The sequence below is a fragment of the Dipodomys merriami genome, unplaced genomic scaffold, assembly GCF_024711535.1.
Source record: "Dipodomys merriami isolate MVZ:Mamm:240054 unplaced genomic scaffold, mDipMer1.0.p SCAF_22, whole genome shotgun sequence".
NCBI lineage: Eukaryota > Metazoa > Chordata > Mammalia > Rodentia > Heteromyidae > Dipodomys > Dipodomys merriami.
The window spans coordinates 16,233,648-16,251,276 of NW_027203604.1; the positions used below are offsets into that span (position 1 = coordinate 16,233,648).

At 39.8% G+C, this 17,629-nt stretch overlaps 1 protein-coding gene across 3 annotated transcripts in view; it reads left to right on the plus strand.

Moving 5' to 3' along the window:
- Positions 1–17,629, plus strand: part of Sdk1 (sidekick cell adhesion molecule 1) — an 824,227-nt gene that overhangs the window by 358,538 nt on the left and 448,060 nt on the right. The window lies entirely within an intron of this gene.

Here is a 17,629-nt window from a genome sequence, read left to right on the forward strand (position 1 = left end):
GGTTTCCAATGAAATCATGAAAGTACCTGGGACATAAACTCATTCTCTGCCCTAACCAAGCATCCATGTCCTCTCCTGTAAGACACAGTCAACATCTTCCATTTTGAAAACTAAATCTTTCTTGACCTAGACTCTTCTTAAGCTTATTTAAAAGCACATATTTTGTGAGTATGTGTTTGTGTGTGTGTCTGTGTGTGTATGTGTGTGTGTTTTACTTGAAACAAGGGAAAAATGGAAATATATGTAAAAGCTACATGTTAGATCTCTAGTAGAAATACCAGTTACTTTAGAAAATGGGATGGATGGCTGCTGTCCTTTTTCCTACATTTTATTAGAAGTTACTTTGATATCCACCTTTATATTGATTCATATCACAACAGACGCCTCTTGAGTTTGGGTGAAACAAAAATGAAGGATCAATATCTCATTCCCTTTGGATGTTGTTAGGCTGAGTAGAGGCATTTAGGACTGCCTGGAAGGCTCCATATTGAGCGCAGTGTGGTGGGTAAAAGTGGAATGAATATTGCAGGGAAGGGATTGGTAACAGAGATGGAGAAGTAGATTGAACAAGGCTTCCTCCTAAACTCTGGAGCTCTAATATCATGTCAACAAAACTCACGATGGAAGCATTATTTTAACTTGGTAGCAAATAAGTATATGTTGATTCATTTTTGAATTGTGGTTCATGAGACATTTATTCAAGAAGCATGAAAGGGTTTCCAATGAAATAACTCTTAATTTCTCTAACAAAATAACTTCATAAGCTTTTTTAAACTTGCAAATTCATGCTAAAGACTGTTTAATTCCTAATGAGCTAATAAAGTAAAGATGCTATTAGAGTTTTAATGTAGTGTCCCATCAAACAAATGGTCTGCTTACAACCATGAAGCTATTGATAAATCTGTAATCTCAGTGAAATAATGTGGTGATATGCCTTTTTTTCTGAAGAGATGAAAGTCTGATTATGGATATTTACACTTGTGCAAGGCCCCTTTAGTTTTCTAGTTTCCACCTCATCATCATCCTACATTTATTAACTACTTGGTATACAAGTTCTCATAAATCAGTATCTGCACAGTTTTTGCTACCAGTTTGTATGTCATTCAAAGATATATTGCTTTCTATTCCTGAAAAAGTTTGACTGGACATAGGAGGGCATTTCTGCACTACTCAGCCCAGATGGCTGCAGGCAAATGTCATGTACATTAGGTCTGCTCTACACCACCAGAGGTGCCTTTCAAGTCTAGAATGGGTCACAAAGTGTAGCACATAGGACAAATGTCTGTTCCTGCCTCCTGTGTAAGGCCCATTCCCTTACACAACAGGAGAAATGGTTGAAAAACTTCATCTCCCTTCCCCTATTTTTAACATTATGTTGTGACCTTTAACAGGTGAGCTTTTTAAAAGTAAATCATTTTTCATTTTGAACAGAAACAGTAGTTCTAATGATTCCCAACTTGAGAATTTACTTAAACAGCCTATTAATAATCTTAGCGGCCTATTATTTATTGAGTACCTACTTGAAAACATATCTTCCCTAATCCTAATGATTGCCTTCTGAGGCAGACCCAATTAGCTTCTCTGGATCTGATAGCTCTCACTTACCCAGGGGCTGATAGCAAAAAAATGGTGGAGCTGGCATTCAAACCCAGGCTTGCTTATCTATAAGTCCCGTGTTCTCTCTTTCTCAGGCTAGTTCCTCTTGTCTACTTATTTGCTGAACTTTCTTTGTGTTTTTGATCATTTTCTCTATATATTGCTTCAGGCTTTCTTCTCATTGATTTGGAAGACTAGCTTTGAATTTGAAATAACATGGGTTAATTTGAGTGTGCTTAGAAGTCATCAGAAATTGACAGTTTGAAAGTAGAATCAATTAGAATTCCTTTGGGTTGGAGGTTGGAGAAATGGAAAGAAGTCATGGATAATTTTTAACTTTTTTTTTTATCTAATCAACTACTTCCCATTCAGGAGTTACTATTTTCTGAAAGGGCAATTTTAGGAGAAGTAAGTTGTTATATATGAAAGGTGGCTTAATAGTAGTGTCTGCAGTTTCTTTGGGACAAGATTGAGATGTGTATTTCATAGCCAGGTGGAGCCAATGATTAAATAAGGCATGTATCAGACTCAAGGTGAACGAAGGGGTCTAGGTGAAACTTGGTGTGCTTTAATAATAGGATTAGCTCTTGACAAACCCACAAAAGATATGAACCAATAGGCCAAGTCTAAATTCTCCCATTTTGTCTTTTGTCTGCTAGTCACAGAGGTTGATTTGGTTGTCTTTCATAAAAAAAGAAATTTTGTCACAGGAAATAACAAAAACCACCGTGCTGGAGAGGACTTTGCAGAAACCTGTTGCATCTCCCTGTTGCATCCATGGTGTCGGCAACTGGGAGAAAATGAATGGGGCAGTGGTCTTCTAGAGATTTCAGGGTCCTAATTTCCGGAACTTAAGGAAATGTTAGGGTATATGACAGAGGGGAATTATGGTTGGTGAATCAACAAGCAACTAACACAAGTAGAAAGACCGGCCAATAGGAAAAGTGCAGTCTTCTGTCTAGTGTAGCCAAGTTTTGCTGCCTATACCCTATTATTGGCATGTGCTTGAATACAGACCGTGAGTCATGTCCAGTGCCTGTGACCTGTACCTTCCAGAGTACAGAGGTCTTGCTCTCCCCAGCTGTTTCTACTCCCCTTCTGGGAGGAGAAAGGTTAACCATTCCTCCCATCAGATAAGCAGTAGAGGTCACTGCATTCCTTATGACACCTCTTTGCAGTGCTGTTTGCAATGCTTGGACTCTTTAACCCCATTATCCTAAGACTTATGACTTCACAAAAGAAGAAACGTTAGTTCTTATATCCTGATTGTTCTACCTTGAGTTAAGTGATTAGGCCCTCTCCATTCATTCACACTCACGTAGTCTTCTGCTCACACCTACCCTCTCCCATGGGTATTGGCCACCTAAATGTCTTAACTGCTGTGACCTGGCAGCAACAGGGAAGAGCAACAGATCTGAAGAGGAAAAGGCTATAGACACAGAAAAATATCTTGGAAGGGCAAATGGTATTTTGAAAGAATTGAGAATACATTATATTGGGAATTTTGAATAGATAATTATGGGTTTTATTTATCTGAGAAGGGGAAAAACTGTCTGTTTATTTTTCTGTTTTTTTTTCTGATTTCAAACAGTTAAATTGCTATCTTTGCATATCAAAGATGAGCATAGCTTTGTCTTACAAATATGGTCTAATTTGAAAATGAAATTCTTGCGTGCTATTTTGGCTCAAATATATTTTCTTTGTTTCTTTTCACTTCTCAAATTATGAAATGAGAATCTTGATGCCTTGCAGTGTTTTTCTTACCTCCAGGAGGTAATTTATGCCGGCAGTTATCAGATTAGGACGCAAAAACTTGGTCTGTATGGTACCATTCTTTTGCTTAATTGCAGTTTTTTTTGTGCCCAAATTGCATCCTGCAGCCCACCTGACAGGAGTGTGGGAGCACAAGTGTTCTTGCATATGGAATATGCAAGTTGGAATAAGTTGACAGATTAAATATTTCAAAGCTGCAGCAAGCTCGGCAATGGACTGCTTGCCCATAGGATATGGCCCAGGAGGTATAGGCAGTAAACAGCATCCCAGGTGACCTAGAAGCCTCCATTAACTTATTACCAGCCCATTGCAATTGCGCCAAGAAAGATTTGTTTAAATTAGTGCTGATATTGAAAGTCATGGCTTTAATGCTTTGATGAAGTAGATCTAGTTGTAATAACATTTTTGTAGTGGATTGAGCTTTACAAAATAATGTGCTTTCAAAATGTTCATGTTTCATAGGCATTTTGTGAGTGTTTATAGAATGTATCCATACATTTGAACGGAACTATATTTAGGCCAAAGATAAAAGATGGAGGTTCCAGTCCAGCTTCCACTGTAACTCCAACCGTTATTTTGTCTACCTATGCTTCTGTGTCTTCATGTCAGCTAGGAGAAGGTGGTGTTGCCTATGTCTGCATTGCTCTCCTGTTAACATTAAGCAGTAGTGCTGGAAGGCTCACCTTCTCTTTCTCCCTTCTTCCACACAGGCCACAGGTGTTTACTGAGCATTTGGTGCAAGGCACTGTTCAGTCTGCTAAGCCTGAAAAGAGGCTTTGAAAGTGCTGCAATAGAAAAGGCCCAGGGCCACTGTGTATGCAGCTTAATAAGCAGGGTATGTTGGGGGGGAGGGGAGCTGGCTGAGAGGAAAAGGGCTGGGAGGGACAGACAAGTACAGAGCTGAGGACAGGCACCTTTAAATTCAGTGTTAAATAAGGCTCTCTATAAGGTGGCATTAAAAACAACAAAAAACCCTTTTTCAAATTAGAATTTACACAGAGAATGCAGAGTTGGAACTCACAGGTAGGTGGAATTTAGCAGCTGTACCCTCAGAAGTAATCCCATCCCATCCAGTGAAGACCTCCCACAGCCCCTCCCCAGCTATCCTCCACTATATACAGAATACAATCTGGATTCCTTCCCTCTGTAAGTAGAACAAAATCCAGTCCTGTCCAATGGAGACCTCTCACAGCCCCCACCTCCAGCCACCCTCCACTAAGGTTCCATCCTGTCCAGTGAAGACCCTTTCACCTCCAGCCACCCTCCACTAATGTTAAGTTCTCCTACTATAGGTTAGTGCATCTTACCTGTTCCAGAAATGAAATAGAATAGAAATCTTTGTGACTGGCTTCATTTACTCAACATGATTTCTGCGATATTCTCAATATGTTATTAAATAATAATAATCATTAACAATTTTTAAGTCCCAGACAGTGTTTTGTATGTAATGATTCATTTAATCCTCATAGCAGCCCAATGAGTGGATACTGCTTTACTACTGAGAAGAAAGACTCAGAGAGGTCAACAGTCAGTTGCTGTCAGTGCTATTGACATCCTGAATCCACACTTATTCCTTTACAGTGTGCTTTCTTCTCAAGGTAAAGTCTAAAGCCAAGAACAGCCAGCCATGCACAGACACAGATGGTGAATATTTTAGGTAGAGGGGCAAGTGCAGTAAGAGTTTGATGGGTTTGCTAAACTGAAGAGTCTATGGTAAGGTGAGAGAAATATTCTGAGAAAGGGACAGACAAGTGGACAGAGAGGCAGCCAAGGCTCTGTAGGCTTCAGAAACTGGAAAGAAATCTGGATTTGATTCTGATACTTTGGGAAGGAATCTGGAAACTGGATTCCTTCTTTATATAGAGGATGGAATTCTGCATGCAGTAAAAAGTGTTTGGAAAGAGGGTCCTCCCCTCCTCTTTCATGAAAAAAAGTAAATTGTGATAAAATATATATATATAACATAAAATCAATATTGAGGGTACATTTTAACTGTGTAAAGCATATCCACATTATTTTGCCACCATCCCTGCCACCCACCTCCAGAACACTTCACTTGGCAAAATAAGAACTCTATACTTGTTCAATACTAACTTCGCATCCCTGCAGCTCCACCTCACTTACGATTTCTGTCCCTCTGAAGTTGACAGTATTTTGAGAACATCTTAGATTTATCTGCTGTTATAAGGAATCAGCTGAGGGGTTCCTAAGTACTCCTTAACCAGTTTGCACAAGTGATGAGATCTTGCAAAACTGGTGCCGTGTCACAGCCAGAATACTGATGTTGATAGGGTTATGACACAGAACATTTACACCCATTTTATTGCCACTATTGCTCCTTTATCACCACTACTGCTTTCCCATGCCTCACCCTCTCCCTAAATCCTAGCAACCACGAATCTGTTTGGGGTTTCAATAATTTTATCATTTCAAGAATGCTATATAAGTAGAATTGTCCATATGTGATGTTTTGGAGCTGGCTTTTCCACTCAGCATTGTTCATCTAAGTTACTGCACATAACAGTAGAGGTTCCTTGTTGTTTTGTAGTGTTTCTTGCTGTGGATGTGCTACAGTTTGTATAATTATTGCCCTGTGAAAGACACCTGGGTTTTTATCCAGTTTGAGAATACAGCTGCTATGAACACTCCTGTACAGGTTTTTGTGGAAATGTAAGAGTTTATGACTCTGGGATAAATGCCCTAGTGGGATGCATGGAAGTTGTATGTTTAATGTTTTTCCATTTGTTTGTTTTCCAGAGTGGCTGTGCCATCTTATATCCTCTCAGCAACATTTACATGACTTCCTTCTCTGCCCCCACTACCATTTATGGTTGTCCCTATTTAAAAACAAATCATCCCAATATGTGTTTATTGATATCCTATTGAGGTTTTTAATCTTCATTTTCCTTTTTGAAGAATTATGTTGAACATCTTTTCAGACTTCTTGCAGAAAAGTATATTCATTTATTTATAAAGTCAATTGAACAAGTGAAGTAGTGGATATTAGGCCAGTCAGCTGAAAATTCAAATTCTTGTTCTGTTAGATATGAGGAAAATACTCAAAAGAAAACACAGAGATGTAACCAAGAGCATGCATGGAAGAAAGGCTGAGATGGAGAGGATAGGACCATGAATAGACACCTGAGATGATTCCAGAAGGAATGGTGATCACAGGAGATAAACAATGTTGGGAAAGATCATGGCAATGATACCTCACAAAATAATATATCTTTATAGTCAAGAAGCAGAGTTAACTTCAAGTAAGATAAATGAAAATAAATCTAAATCTATATATACCATAGTATGGAACTAGAAAGACAAAGATCTTAAAAGCAGCCATACATTCAAAAAAACAGGAATAAGACCATAGCTCATGGGAATAATGGGACAAACAATAGAATAAGACCATCAGAAAGAGCTGGGTGCCAGTAGTTCATGCCTGTAATTCTAGATACTTAGGAAGCTGAGACCTGAGGATCATGGTTTGAAGCCAGCCCAGACAGGAAAGTTTGTGGAACACTCATCTCCAATTAGCCACCAAAAAAGCAGCTAGAGAAGCTTTGGCTCAAGAAATATTGTGCCACCTTATAGGGAAAAAACTAAGGGACAATGTACATGTCAGTGTGTGTGTGTGTGTGTGTGTGTGTGTGTGTGTGTGTGTGTGTGTGTGTGTGTGTGTGTGTGTGTGTGTGTGTGTGTGTGTGTGTGTGTGTGTGTATGTATGCACACGTGCATGTGCACGTGCACACACAATACCAGAAAGCCCAGGATGTAATTCATAGAATGCCATACCCAGTCAAGCTAATATACAGAAACGAGGTTAAAATGAGAGTATTGCACTCAAGACCAGACAGCCTGAAGGCCTCCCAGAGCTGTCCCTTTCATCATTTTCCCCCAACACCTGGCAGCTTGGAATTTCACCCAGGGGTGTGCATCTTGCTGTGCTTGTTTTATTTACAGAACAGCAGGGCTGAGCCTGGCCTGCTGGAGTATCTGTGAAATTCAGAAGAACATAAAGAGCAAGGAAGTCATATGGCACCCAGTGTCAATAAGATGAACAAAGTGTAGCAGAAGGTACACCCAGTGCTTAGGCTGAGGAGGCTCTGTGTAGTTACTGCCTTACATATGGCTGTGCCTGTCAATGTCTTCTGTGACTCACTATAGGCTGGGTAGGAGGAAAGATCCCTACACTAAGGAATTTTCTGGAGCAGACGTATTACCTCTGCCTAGACTGACCCAGTTCCTGTAAAATGTCATTGTTGCATCTCTAAGTTCTGGTCTCTAAAGTCTAGAATGGTATTTTGTTATAGATTGTGTCAGCCCAACCACAAGGAGGGGGCAAAGTGAGATTTCCACTGTCAGAGCTAATATTATCCTGCAGCAAATTAGTGTCCATCAAAGTGGGTAAGAGGAAGATTGAAAGCATTATATTGCTTTAATGAATAGCATCTGCCTGCTGACTACAATTCCCCAAGCCTGCGCTTTACACCAGAGCCTCACTGTGCATTGTGTGAGGTGCCTGAGACTGTGGCTGAGAATTTCATATTTTCTGTCAGACTGTCAGGCAGGGTGATGAAGGGTTACCCCATAAATAATATTAGATCAGGATGTAGGCTGTAGCTAGTAGGAGGCAGGTGTTTAAGTTTGAAGTCTGCATCATCTTGCTGTACAGTTGCAGTAATGGAGGGTTGTTCACATCATCTTTTGGAGCTGCTCATTGGCAGCTGCATGTAGGGAATGGAGCACCTATCACTGACTGTGCCTGTGCCAGACAGGGAGACCCTCCTATGCTAGCTGAGCGGACCTGGGAGGGGCTCTTCCAATTACTTGGTTCCATTTGAGTTGGCAGTGTAGTGTTTAACTTTAATGACAAGAGTTTAATATTCTATGTACCAATTTTTCATTTGAAATAAAATACCACTTCATTTTACATGAGCAGATCTGGTGACAATAATGCATTTCTTTACAAATATTAGCCTATTATACATCTTAAGTCAGTTGCACATAATTGCATTTCACCAACTCTACATAATACTTTAATTAAAACTAGGATAATTAAAATACAGTTTTAATGAGCAATAAATTCTGAAGTTGCCAGGCCTGGAGTGTGTTAGTTGAATCATACCTTTCTCTTTTTGAGCCCTTTGATTTGTGTCTGCATTATACAGTGAAATGGCAACAATCATGGATAGGAGATCTCTTACATGCATGTATAGTGTGTGCTATCAAACGATGTTTCTCTGTGGCTCTCTTAGCTGTCTGTACTTGTCTCATATATCCCTTGATGTAAGGAAAATGTCATCTCTGTCTTTGAAGACTCAAAGACTCAAAGTGATTGTCCAGACTAAGCAGCGACTAGGTATTGAATGAACAGATAAGTATTTCTTTCTTGAAAGAATGAATTGATAATATATGACTTGTTCTAGAGAGATGACATGGAACTTAGTACACTGGACTGAGACTCAATTTTTAGTCTCAGTCCTGACTTGTATCTGTGACCTTGGACAGATGGGTTAACTATTCTCAACTATGTTGACAGGTGGACTGTCTCACATGGAGGCAGTAGTAGTTAGTCACTCTACTAACCTCATGGAATTTGGACTGGGAACTATTATTTGGTGAATAAAATCACAGGTGTGAAAACACATTCTAACCTGTAAAGTAAATGCAGAGTGGTGGCACTATTATCATTACGCCCACCTCTGCTCATTATGCTCACTAATTATAGACATGAGCATTCATTAGTATTCAGAGTCAACTATTCCTCATCTCATTAGGAACTTTATGTTTTTAGATGGTTTTTGCATAATGATTTTTTTCAGCCCTTGGTTAATGGTATCTTGTAATGTGGACTGTATGGAGTTTTGTTTTTTCCATCCTCCTTTCCCCCTTCCCCTTCCCTTTTACCCCATTGCAGTGTCCTTGGGAGTTCTAGGCTCATCTTGACATCATCTGGGTAATTAGGAAGGCATCATAACTGTGCATCTCATGTACAATTCATTCCACAGGCAAATGTAAGTGACTTAAATACAAGCTGCTACTTGTTTGGATTTTCAGTGACATGCTACCTTTCCCCAATTCTTCATTCCTTTCTTCATTTAGAAAGTGTATAATTATGCTCAGGTTATTCCAGAGAGTTAACTCTCGAAACACCAACTCCCCAAATGGAGGCCAAAGAGCAATTCTTGGGAACCAGTGGCTCACGTCTGTAATCCTAGCTACTCACAAGGCTGAGTTCTGAGGATCACAGTTCAAAGCCAGCCTGGGCAGGAAAGTCTGTGAGATTCTTATCTCCAATTAACCACCAGAAAACTGGAAGTTGAACTATAGCCCAAAGTGATAGTGCTCTAGTCTTGAGCAAAAGAGCTCAGGAATAGTACCCAGGTCCTTAGTTCAAGCCCCATGACAAAAAGAAAAAAAGGAAGGAAGGAAGGAAGGAAGGAAGGAAGGAAGGAAGGAAGGAAGGGAGAAAGAAAGAAAGAAAGAAAGAAAGAAAGAAAGAAAGAAAGAAAGAAAGAAAGAAAGAAAGAAAGAAAGAGAAAGAAAGGAAGGAAGGAAGGAAAGAAAGAAGAAGACTTTGCAATGCTATTTCAGTTGTACCAAGATATGATGTCTGTCATTTATTCATCCATAAACAGCCAAGGTCACTGGGCTCTACATGATGATGGCTGTGATCTCACCTGGCCTTATCCTAGGGACTTTGAAAAATATTAGGTATTAGTGTTAAGTTCACTTGTATAAATGAGGAGGAGAGAAGCTTCTGTCATCCCTCTAGAAGGACCCTAGAGAGGAAGAGCTATACTCTTTTCCAACATCAGAGTATAGGTACTCTTCAAGGTTGTTACCATGAGGTCATGGAGAGGCTACTGAGGCACAGGGAGGGTAGAGTGTTTAGCAGATGACAGCCACTTGAAGTTTGCTGGAGGAGCTGGTAAAACATTGGCAGTATCTACCCAGGGTGCATGCACTCTGGGTAGTGTAAGAGTTCTTGGAAGTGATGAGTATCACTGTCTGAAAGAGAAAGGGAAGTGTGTGGAACACAGGACAGAGTGAGGAATACACTCAATGGGGGTGTCAATGAGCTTGAAAAGCATTTATCCTCTGTCATTTTCTGATTCCTAGCAGGCCCCACTGAATACATGACACAAACAGTAGAGTGGAGTCTAACCAGTCCAGTGAATGCCTGACATGAAGACAGTTTGCCCATTGTTTGTGTGTAGGACTGCAGCAACGAGTGGAGGGAACTGCTGTCCTTAGTAGCATGGTATCTCTAGAAGCAGGGGCCAGCAATGTGTGGCCTATGCAAATGATGTAGAGGCACTTGTTTTCCTTATCTTTCTGCAGGCCTGCTCTCAGTCTTCCTGGCATGCTAGTAAACAGAGGAAAGCTTATCACACCAATTTTATAGATGACAGCATGGAAGAAAAAGTAGCTAAGTGATTTAAAATCAAATAATATATCCATGGTGGAACTGAGGATGGACTACAGCACTTGAGTTATAACTTCCTGGTTATTTTTGTGATTGTTCCTGAAAAAGTTGGTCTCTCATGAAGCTGGTGATAGATAGGGCCAGAGTGGCCCTGGGTTTGGCAATTTGCCCCATGAAGCCATATGCAGCCCTTCTCGGAGGCAGGCCTCTGAGCTCTGGGAGGCTCTTGTTCTCCATAAAAGTCAGGGATAGTAAGGTGGTGCTAACCTCATAAGAGTTGTTTTTAGGTGTGTAAAATAAATATCATTACAGGTTCACACCTGTAATCCTAGTGATTCAGGAGACTGAGATCTGAAGATCATGGTTTGAAGCCAGCCTGGGCAGGAAAGTCCATGAGATTCTTATCTCCAGTTAACTACCAAAGAGCCAGAAGTGAAGGTGTGGCTCAATGGAAGAGTGCTATCCTTGAGCAAAAAGCTCAGGGACAGCATCCAGGCCCAGAATTCAAGACCCAGGACCTACAATTAAACAAACAAACAAATAAATAAATGATCACAGTAGGTATGAGAACCTTTGTGATTACAAAGTGTTGTCTCTGCCTAATATTGAAACACTTTTTCTCTTGAAGACTGGCTTTTTGCTATAGTCGAAGGATGCAACAAAGATCTAGAATATCTGCTTCCAAGTGACAGCCCCTGGTATCAAGGTCTGCACTCAGTTGGTTAGTGAGTTTGGTGTTAGACTCTGCAAATAAAAAGATTAGTAAAATGACTCTAGCTCCCCAGGGCTCACAACCTGATGAATGGGCTATAACCATCTCTTCATACTTCATCTCATGTGGTCTTTCCTTTTTGTAATAAGAGCTTACTTCATATGTAATCCATCTTTTATAAAACTTACCTTGTAAAACATCTGATTCAGTAGTTTTAGTATGTCCGTGGGGCCATGGAACTATGCCACTATCACTTACAATCACCCCCCAAAAATCCTATAACCATTTTAGTCCTCCTTAATCTTTCTCCCCTGGCTCTAGCAACCACTAATTTTTCTATCTCCATGAATTTTTATGTTCTGGACACTTAATGACAAAGAAATGGTATACCATCATATATATCTTTTAAAGACTAAGGCAAAGCCCAGCAAAGAAAATGTACCAGAAATGGGTACTTGCAAGAGGGGTAGGAGGGGCTGAAAGTAGAGGGGGAAGAAGGGAGAATGTAGGAAGGAATTCTTCATACTTACCACAGAATTGAGAAATATAAAAGAAGGGTCAGTTGAAGGGGGCTGAAGATGTTGAAGTGTGACACAGGACAAGATGCATTGTATGAATAAACTGCTTTGTTAAATTGCAAAACATTCAATATATAATCTAAAATTAAGTAAAGGAAAAGGATGAGTTGTGAGGGTGGGGGAAAATGTTGAAAGGGGTGACATTAATCAAGGTATACTGTATTCGTAAACATTCAATGAATGGCAACTCCTTTGTATAACTACTTAAAAATACTTTAAAAAATGAAAAGAGAGCATGTAGGAAGATTTTGTGAATGTCATAGAAAAGGGTGTCTGCAGGCTAGATAAAGCAGAGCGGGAGAAATGGAGGAGAGAAGGCACCTTAAAGTAAAAGGTCAAAGATAGAGTCAAAGGTCTCATTGATGGATGGATCCTCTTTTTCTGGGCTTGAGTTTGGATACATATTTACTGAAGTGAGAGCAGCTGGGTTTAAGTTGTTTGGGATGCTTATGAAACATCTTGACAGAAATATCAGTGAGATGTTTGTATATACATAAGCATGGAACTTATAGGGAAGACAGGGCTAAAGATACGATGATGGGATGGACCCCTTAGTCTCCACTTGATATTTGAAACTCTATAAATAAATTAGCTCTTTTGGGGAGAGAGATACAAGAGAGGAAAGATAAGAAGCAAGCTCTGAGGGATTACCACCTTTTAGAGAGGGTGAAGATGTAAGATGCCACGGAACACAGAGGATGGCCACAAAGGACACTATTCCCTGGATTCTAGCCTGAAAGTAGATTGAGTCAACAAAATGTGAATTCTTGTACAAAATGGATATTTTTTAAAAAGTGACAAAGCACAGACACCACATGGCAAGTGTAAGGAAAAAAAAGTGAGAAACAGGCAGTGGGGAGGCTGTCTTTTTATAGCTCTCCATCACCTTGGGGTGAAAACTGTTCATAATGGGCTCAGCTCCACAGCCTTGTTGGGAAAAGGTCCAGTTTTTCTCTCCATGTAGCTGTAAATTGGAAGGCCCCTGGGAAAAATGTGCTGTGGACAGATTAGAAAGTTGAGGATCCAGCAGCCATAGTGGCATGGTTCATGCTTCACTCAGTATGAGTTTTTTTCATGTTTTAGTATTTGGTCTTTTTTGTAGCTAATGGAATGGCACTGTTTTACCTTAGAAGGTTATAAATGAGAAGGCATCCTGAGAACTTATTTATCTTTGAGAGCATGAATCCTTCCTTCTTCAGTCTTGACTTGCCCATTCATTATTAGATGAGGTAAAATATTACATCTTAGAGATAAATTATGGCTTTTAGTGACATGTGCAATGTATGTACTTCATTTTATAGTCAAGGATCCACATTTTAATGCATGAAACAATTTTGAGAATTATGTAAGCTGAGTAATTGTGGATTTTCAGAAGTCTTTCTGTTTGTAGTCATTTTACCACTTATCTTTTATGCACTGGGAAACCATTATTGCCTAACATAGTGATTTAGATTGCATCTACCTCCACTTCGTAGAATTTGATATTCTACCTGAAAACTTGCTTCATGCCAAATATTTTTAATTTTGTTTGGTGGTGCTGAGGTTTGAACTCATGACCTCATGTTTGCCACGTAAGCACTTAACCATTTGAGCCATACCACCAGTCCCTTTTTGTATTGATTACTTTTAAGATGGGCCTCACTTTATGCCTAGGCCCACCTGACTATAATCCTTCTCTTTATGCTTTCCATGTTGCTGGGATGACAAGTGTATGCCACCACACTTGGCCAGTATGCTTCCCTGGTAGCTTGGGAGACAATCTCTTTTCAGCCATTTTTTAAGATTGAGTCTATAAAACTTTTGGGGCTTTTGTTTTTGTTTTTTTTTTTGGTCGGTCATGGGGCTTGAACTTTGGGCTTGGGTACTGTCCCTCAGCTCTTCAGCTCAAGGCAAGCACTCTACCACTTGAGCTACAATGCCACTTCTGGTTTTCTGGTAGTTTATTGGAGATAAGAATCTCATGGTCTTTCCTGCCCAGGCTGGCTTTGAACCATGATCCTCAGATCTCAGCCTCCTGAATAGCTAGGATTACAGGCATAAGCTACCAGCGCCCGGCTTTGGGCTTTTTTCTTTTGTTGTTTTTGACCTGGCTATCTTCTACCCATAATGCCTTGACTTCCACCTCTCAATGAGTTAGCATTTCAGGCTCAAGCTACCAGCTCAACAAATATTTTGAACCAACAAATTCACTGTCAATTTTATTAACTTTTTAATTATATTTAAATGCATGTGTGCAGAGAAGTTAGTCTGGTTTGAAGCTGCTGTACATGGATCACCATAACTGAGTTAAACTTTAGTTACATTTAAGAAATGTATCTGTGAAAATGAATGCAAAATAGTACTTGAATTAATTAAAATTAGAGAGAAAGGAGGCAATGGCAACCTGCCGTTGGCTTATCTCTGATCCTTGATTGTGAGTGGAATGTCTAGTTATTTAGTGCCTGGCCTTCATCTAACGTATGCTATATGAATTTAAATAAATTGTAAATGCCCTGGATATGATTTAGTCATTTCTTTGATCTAGTGATGAAGTAAGGAATTGCAGCAATCATGGAATTTTTTTTTTTTGGTCTGGTCATGGGGCCTGAACTCTGGGCCTGGGTGCTGTCTCTCAGCTCTTCAGCTCAAGGTTAACGGTTTACCACTTGAGCCACAGCGCCACTTCGGTTTTTTTCTTTTTTGCTTATGTGGTGCTGAAGAATCGAACCCAGAGCCTCATGCATGCAAGGCAAGCGCTTTACCACTGAGCCACCTTCCCAGCCCTCATGGAATTTTTTTAAAGCATCAACTTATTAAATTTTTTTTAAATTCTAAAATATCCTTAATAAATATTTTCTTATCATCTACTATCTTCTTACCATCTTTTGGAGTAGATAATAGATAAAAACCTTGATAGAGAGTGCAAAATGCTAAATAAGAAAGTGAAGTTGGAACTCAGATGCTCCAGGTTCAGATTCTGGCTCTGACATGTGATAGTCCTGTGATACTAGGAAAGACGCTCATCTCCTGTATCATTATAATACTTGTCTCAGGGTAGTTTTGGGGGTTATCTATTGAAGCACAAGGAAATCTGAGGCCTTAGGCAAGTTCCTTGACCATCAGAAGACCATCATATCTGCTAATACTTTTATTATTTCCATAATTCTCCCTCCCCCAGAGGGAAACTTCAGTTTCCCACAGTCACATCTGTTCCAAAGATATTAAATAGAAATTCTAGAAGTAAACAGTAAGTTTAAGTCACATGCTGTCTGAATCATGTGATGAAATCTCATGCCATCCTGTCCAGGATAGGAGTCACCCCTTTTGTCCTGTGTATCCATGCTGTATTTTCCATTTGACTATTAGGCCCTCATCTTGGTTGTTAGATCAACTGCTACAGTGTTTTAGGCTTGTGTTCACATAAGCATTTTTTCCTTAGTAATGGCCCAAAGTTCAAGAGCAGTGATGCGATGGGGGCACTTGTGCATAAAGCATGAGAGAACAGAATCACCCTGGTACTGTGTGATACCACTACAGGGCACATAAAGGAACACATGGCATGCATCAGGCTTATGTCTGGCATCCACTGCAGTGTGTGTGTGTGTGTGTGTGTGTGTGTGTGTGTGTGTGTGTGTGTGTGTGTGTGTGTGTGTGTGTGTGTGTGTGTGTGTGTGTGTGTGTGTGTGTGTGTGTGTGTGTGTGTGTGTGTGTGTGTGTGTGTGTCTTGGTGAATATCCTCTACAGTAAGGGAGCGTTGCTGTTTTACTACTTCAGTGTTTCAATCCACAAGAGACACTGGTTCCATTAATTCTCTTAGTGTTGATTCAAGGAAATCTTACAAAGCAAACTTGCATTTTGTCTGTCTGATTATTTTCATACCATCTGGAGGCAAGAAAATTATTTCCTTAATCTTTTATGTGAACAAGAACCCAAGTTCTTAATAGTACTAGGTAAAGTGGAGCTGAAGAAGCAGCAGTGAGATCAATGCTTTGAGCTGTAGGTTGTACAAGTTTCAAAGGCATCATCTAAACACATCAGGCTTTGTGTCTTCAAAGACACCATCTTTAGTGACTGACAGTGCAGAGCAGAAGAATGTTTCAGGAACTTGAAGCCAGGATAGATCTGTTCCTAGTTCTCTATGGACAGATTCCATTTGTGCATTTCAAGACACTATTTTTAACAGACAAAGAAGGTACTGAAGAGTCAGATAGACTTCGTTGTGGCATTGAGAAAATAAAGGTGTTAACAAGGGCTGCTGCAGAGAGGGTTCAGGGCTGAAAAAAAAAAGGAATACAACATAACTGCCAGGTATTCAGTTTTCTGTGTGTTCCAAATGTCTCTCAGGTGTACAGCTTTTACACAGTGTTTACTATAGTCACATGATATGTATGTAACCATGACTGTCTGCATAGAGGTGTGTGTGAGAAACAGACAGCAGGCATATGCACCTGGTTTCATTGTGGACTTCAAAGGGATGCATAATTAAATTATTTTGTCTATTCTTTAAAATCTATTAAAAGGATAAAAGGCTGTGACCTATATCTATGTTTCAAGTAGGTAAAATTGTAATACTTCTAGAGTAAGACTTGTATTGATAATTAAGTATTCAACATCAGAGAAATGAACCTGTTTTTGACTTCAAATGGGGTAATTTTCAGTAGAGTATAAGAAACCAAAGCTTATTTAATGCTTACATTTTGATTTTGAGCTGTTTTTTATCTCTATTTAGACTGTCTCTGTTCTCTGTTTTAGCACTGAAGATCCCTTCAGCCTCTGGGCAAACCGTAACAGTTGGCCATCCTCCTTGTTTATAGCTCCCATGGGGATAAAACTTGTCCTAGTATAATCATGCTTTTTCCTTACTAGCATCAAAGATTCTACATCTAAAAGGAAGTATGGAAAGTAGGAAAGTAAATCCAAGATTAGCTAACTATCCTGTAAATACTAAGCAAGGCAGAAATATTTCATGAACAGAACTGGATTTATTTATAAAGTATTTTTCTTAGTAATGTGTCATTGTCGCTACAGGAAGAACTTGACATGCATCCACAGAATGTGGGGCTTATAAATTTGGTAAGCATTGACTCTAAGCTCTTCCCTGACCCCTAGCATCTCATTTTGGTCTCACACTTTTTTTACACGCATTCTCCCTTGCATGTTCTGCTTTTATTCCCCTTGGAATGACCTTCAGTACTTGTTGAAACATAACCTGTTGAAATTGGCTCAGGGAGCATCTCTCAGCTTGCTGCAGGGAGAGATTTTTCTTTCTTCTGGGTGGAATGCTTGACAAAAACACACATGCCTTGAAGGGAGTGTAAAATATGAAGCAAGTCAGAGGTAACAGTGAGCTACGTCACCATTACCAAGGCTCCTCCTTGTCAGAGCAATTGTTCTAACATAAAATGCCAGGCTATTAATTCCACTGCCTGTACTTGGCCCCCCCAGCTCGGGGCAGCTCCAGCTAAACTGCATTTGTGCTATGAGACAGTCTAATGGGAAATTCTAATGTGTATCTGAACCCCATATGTGTATTTTCATCCAGATATCCCTACAGCCTTTTGT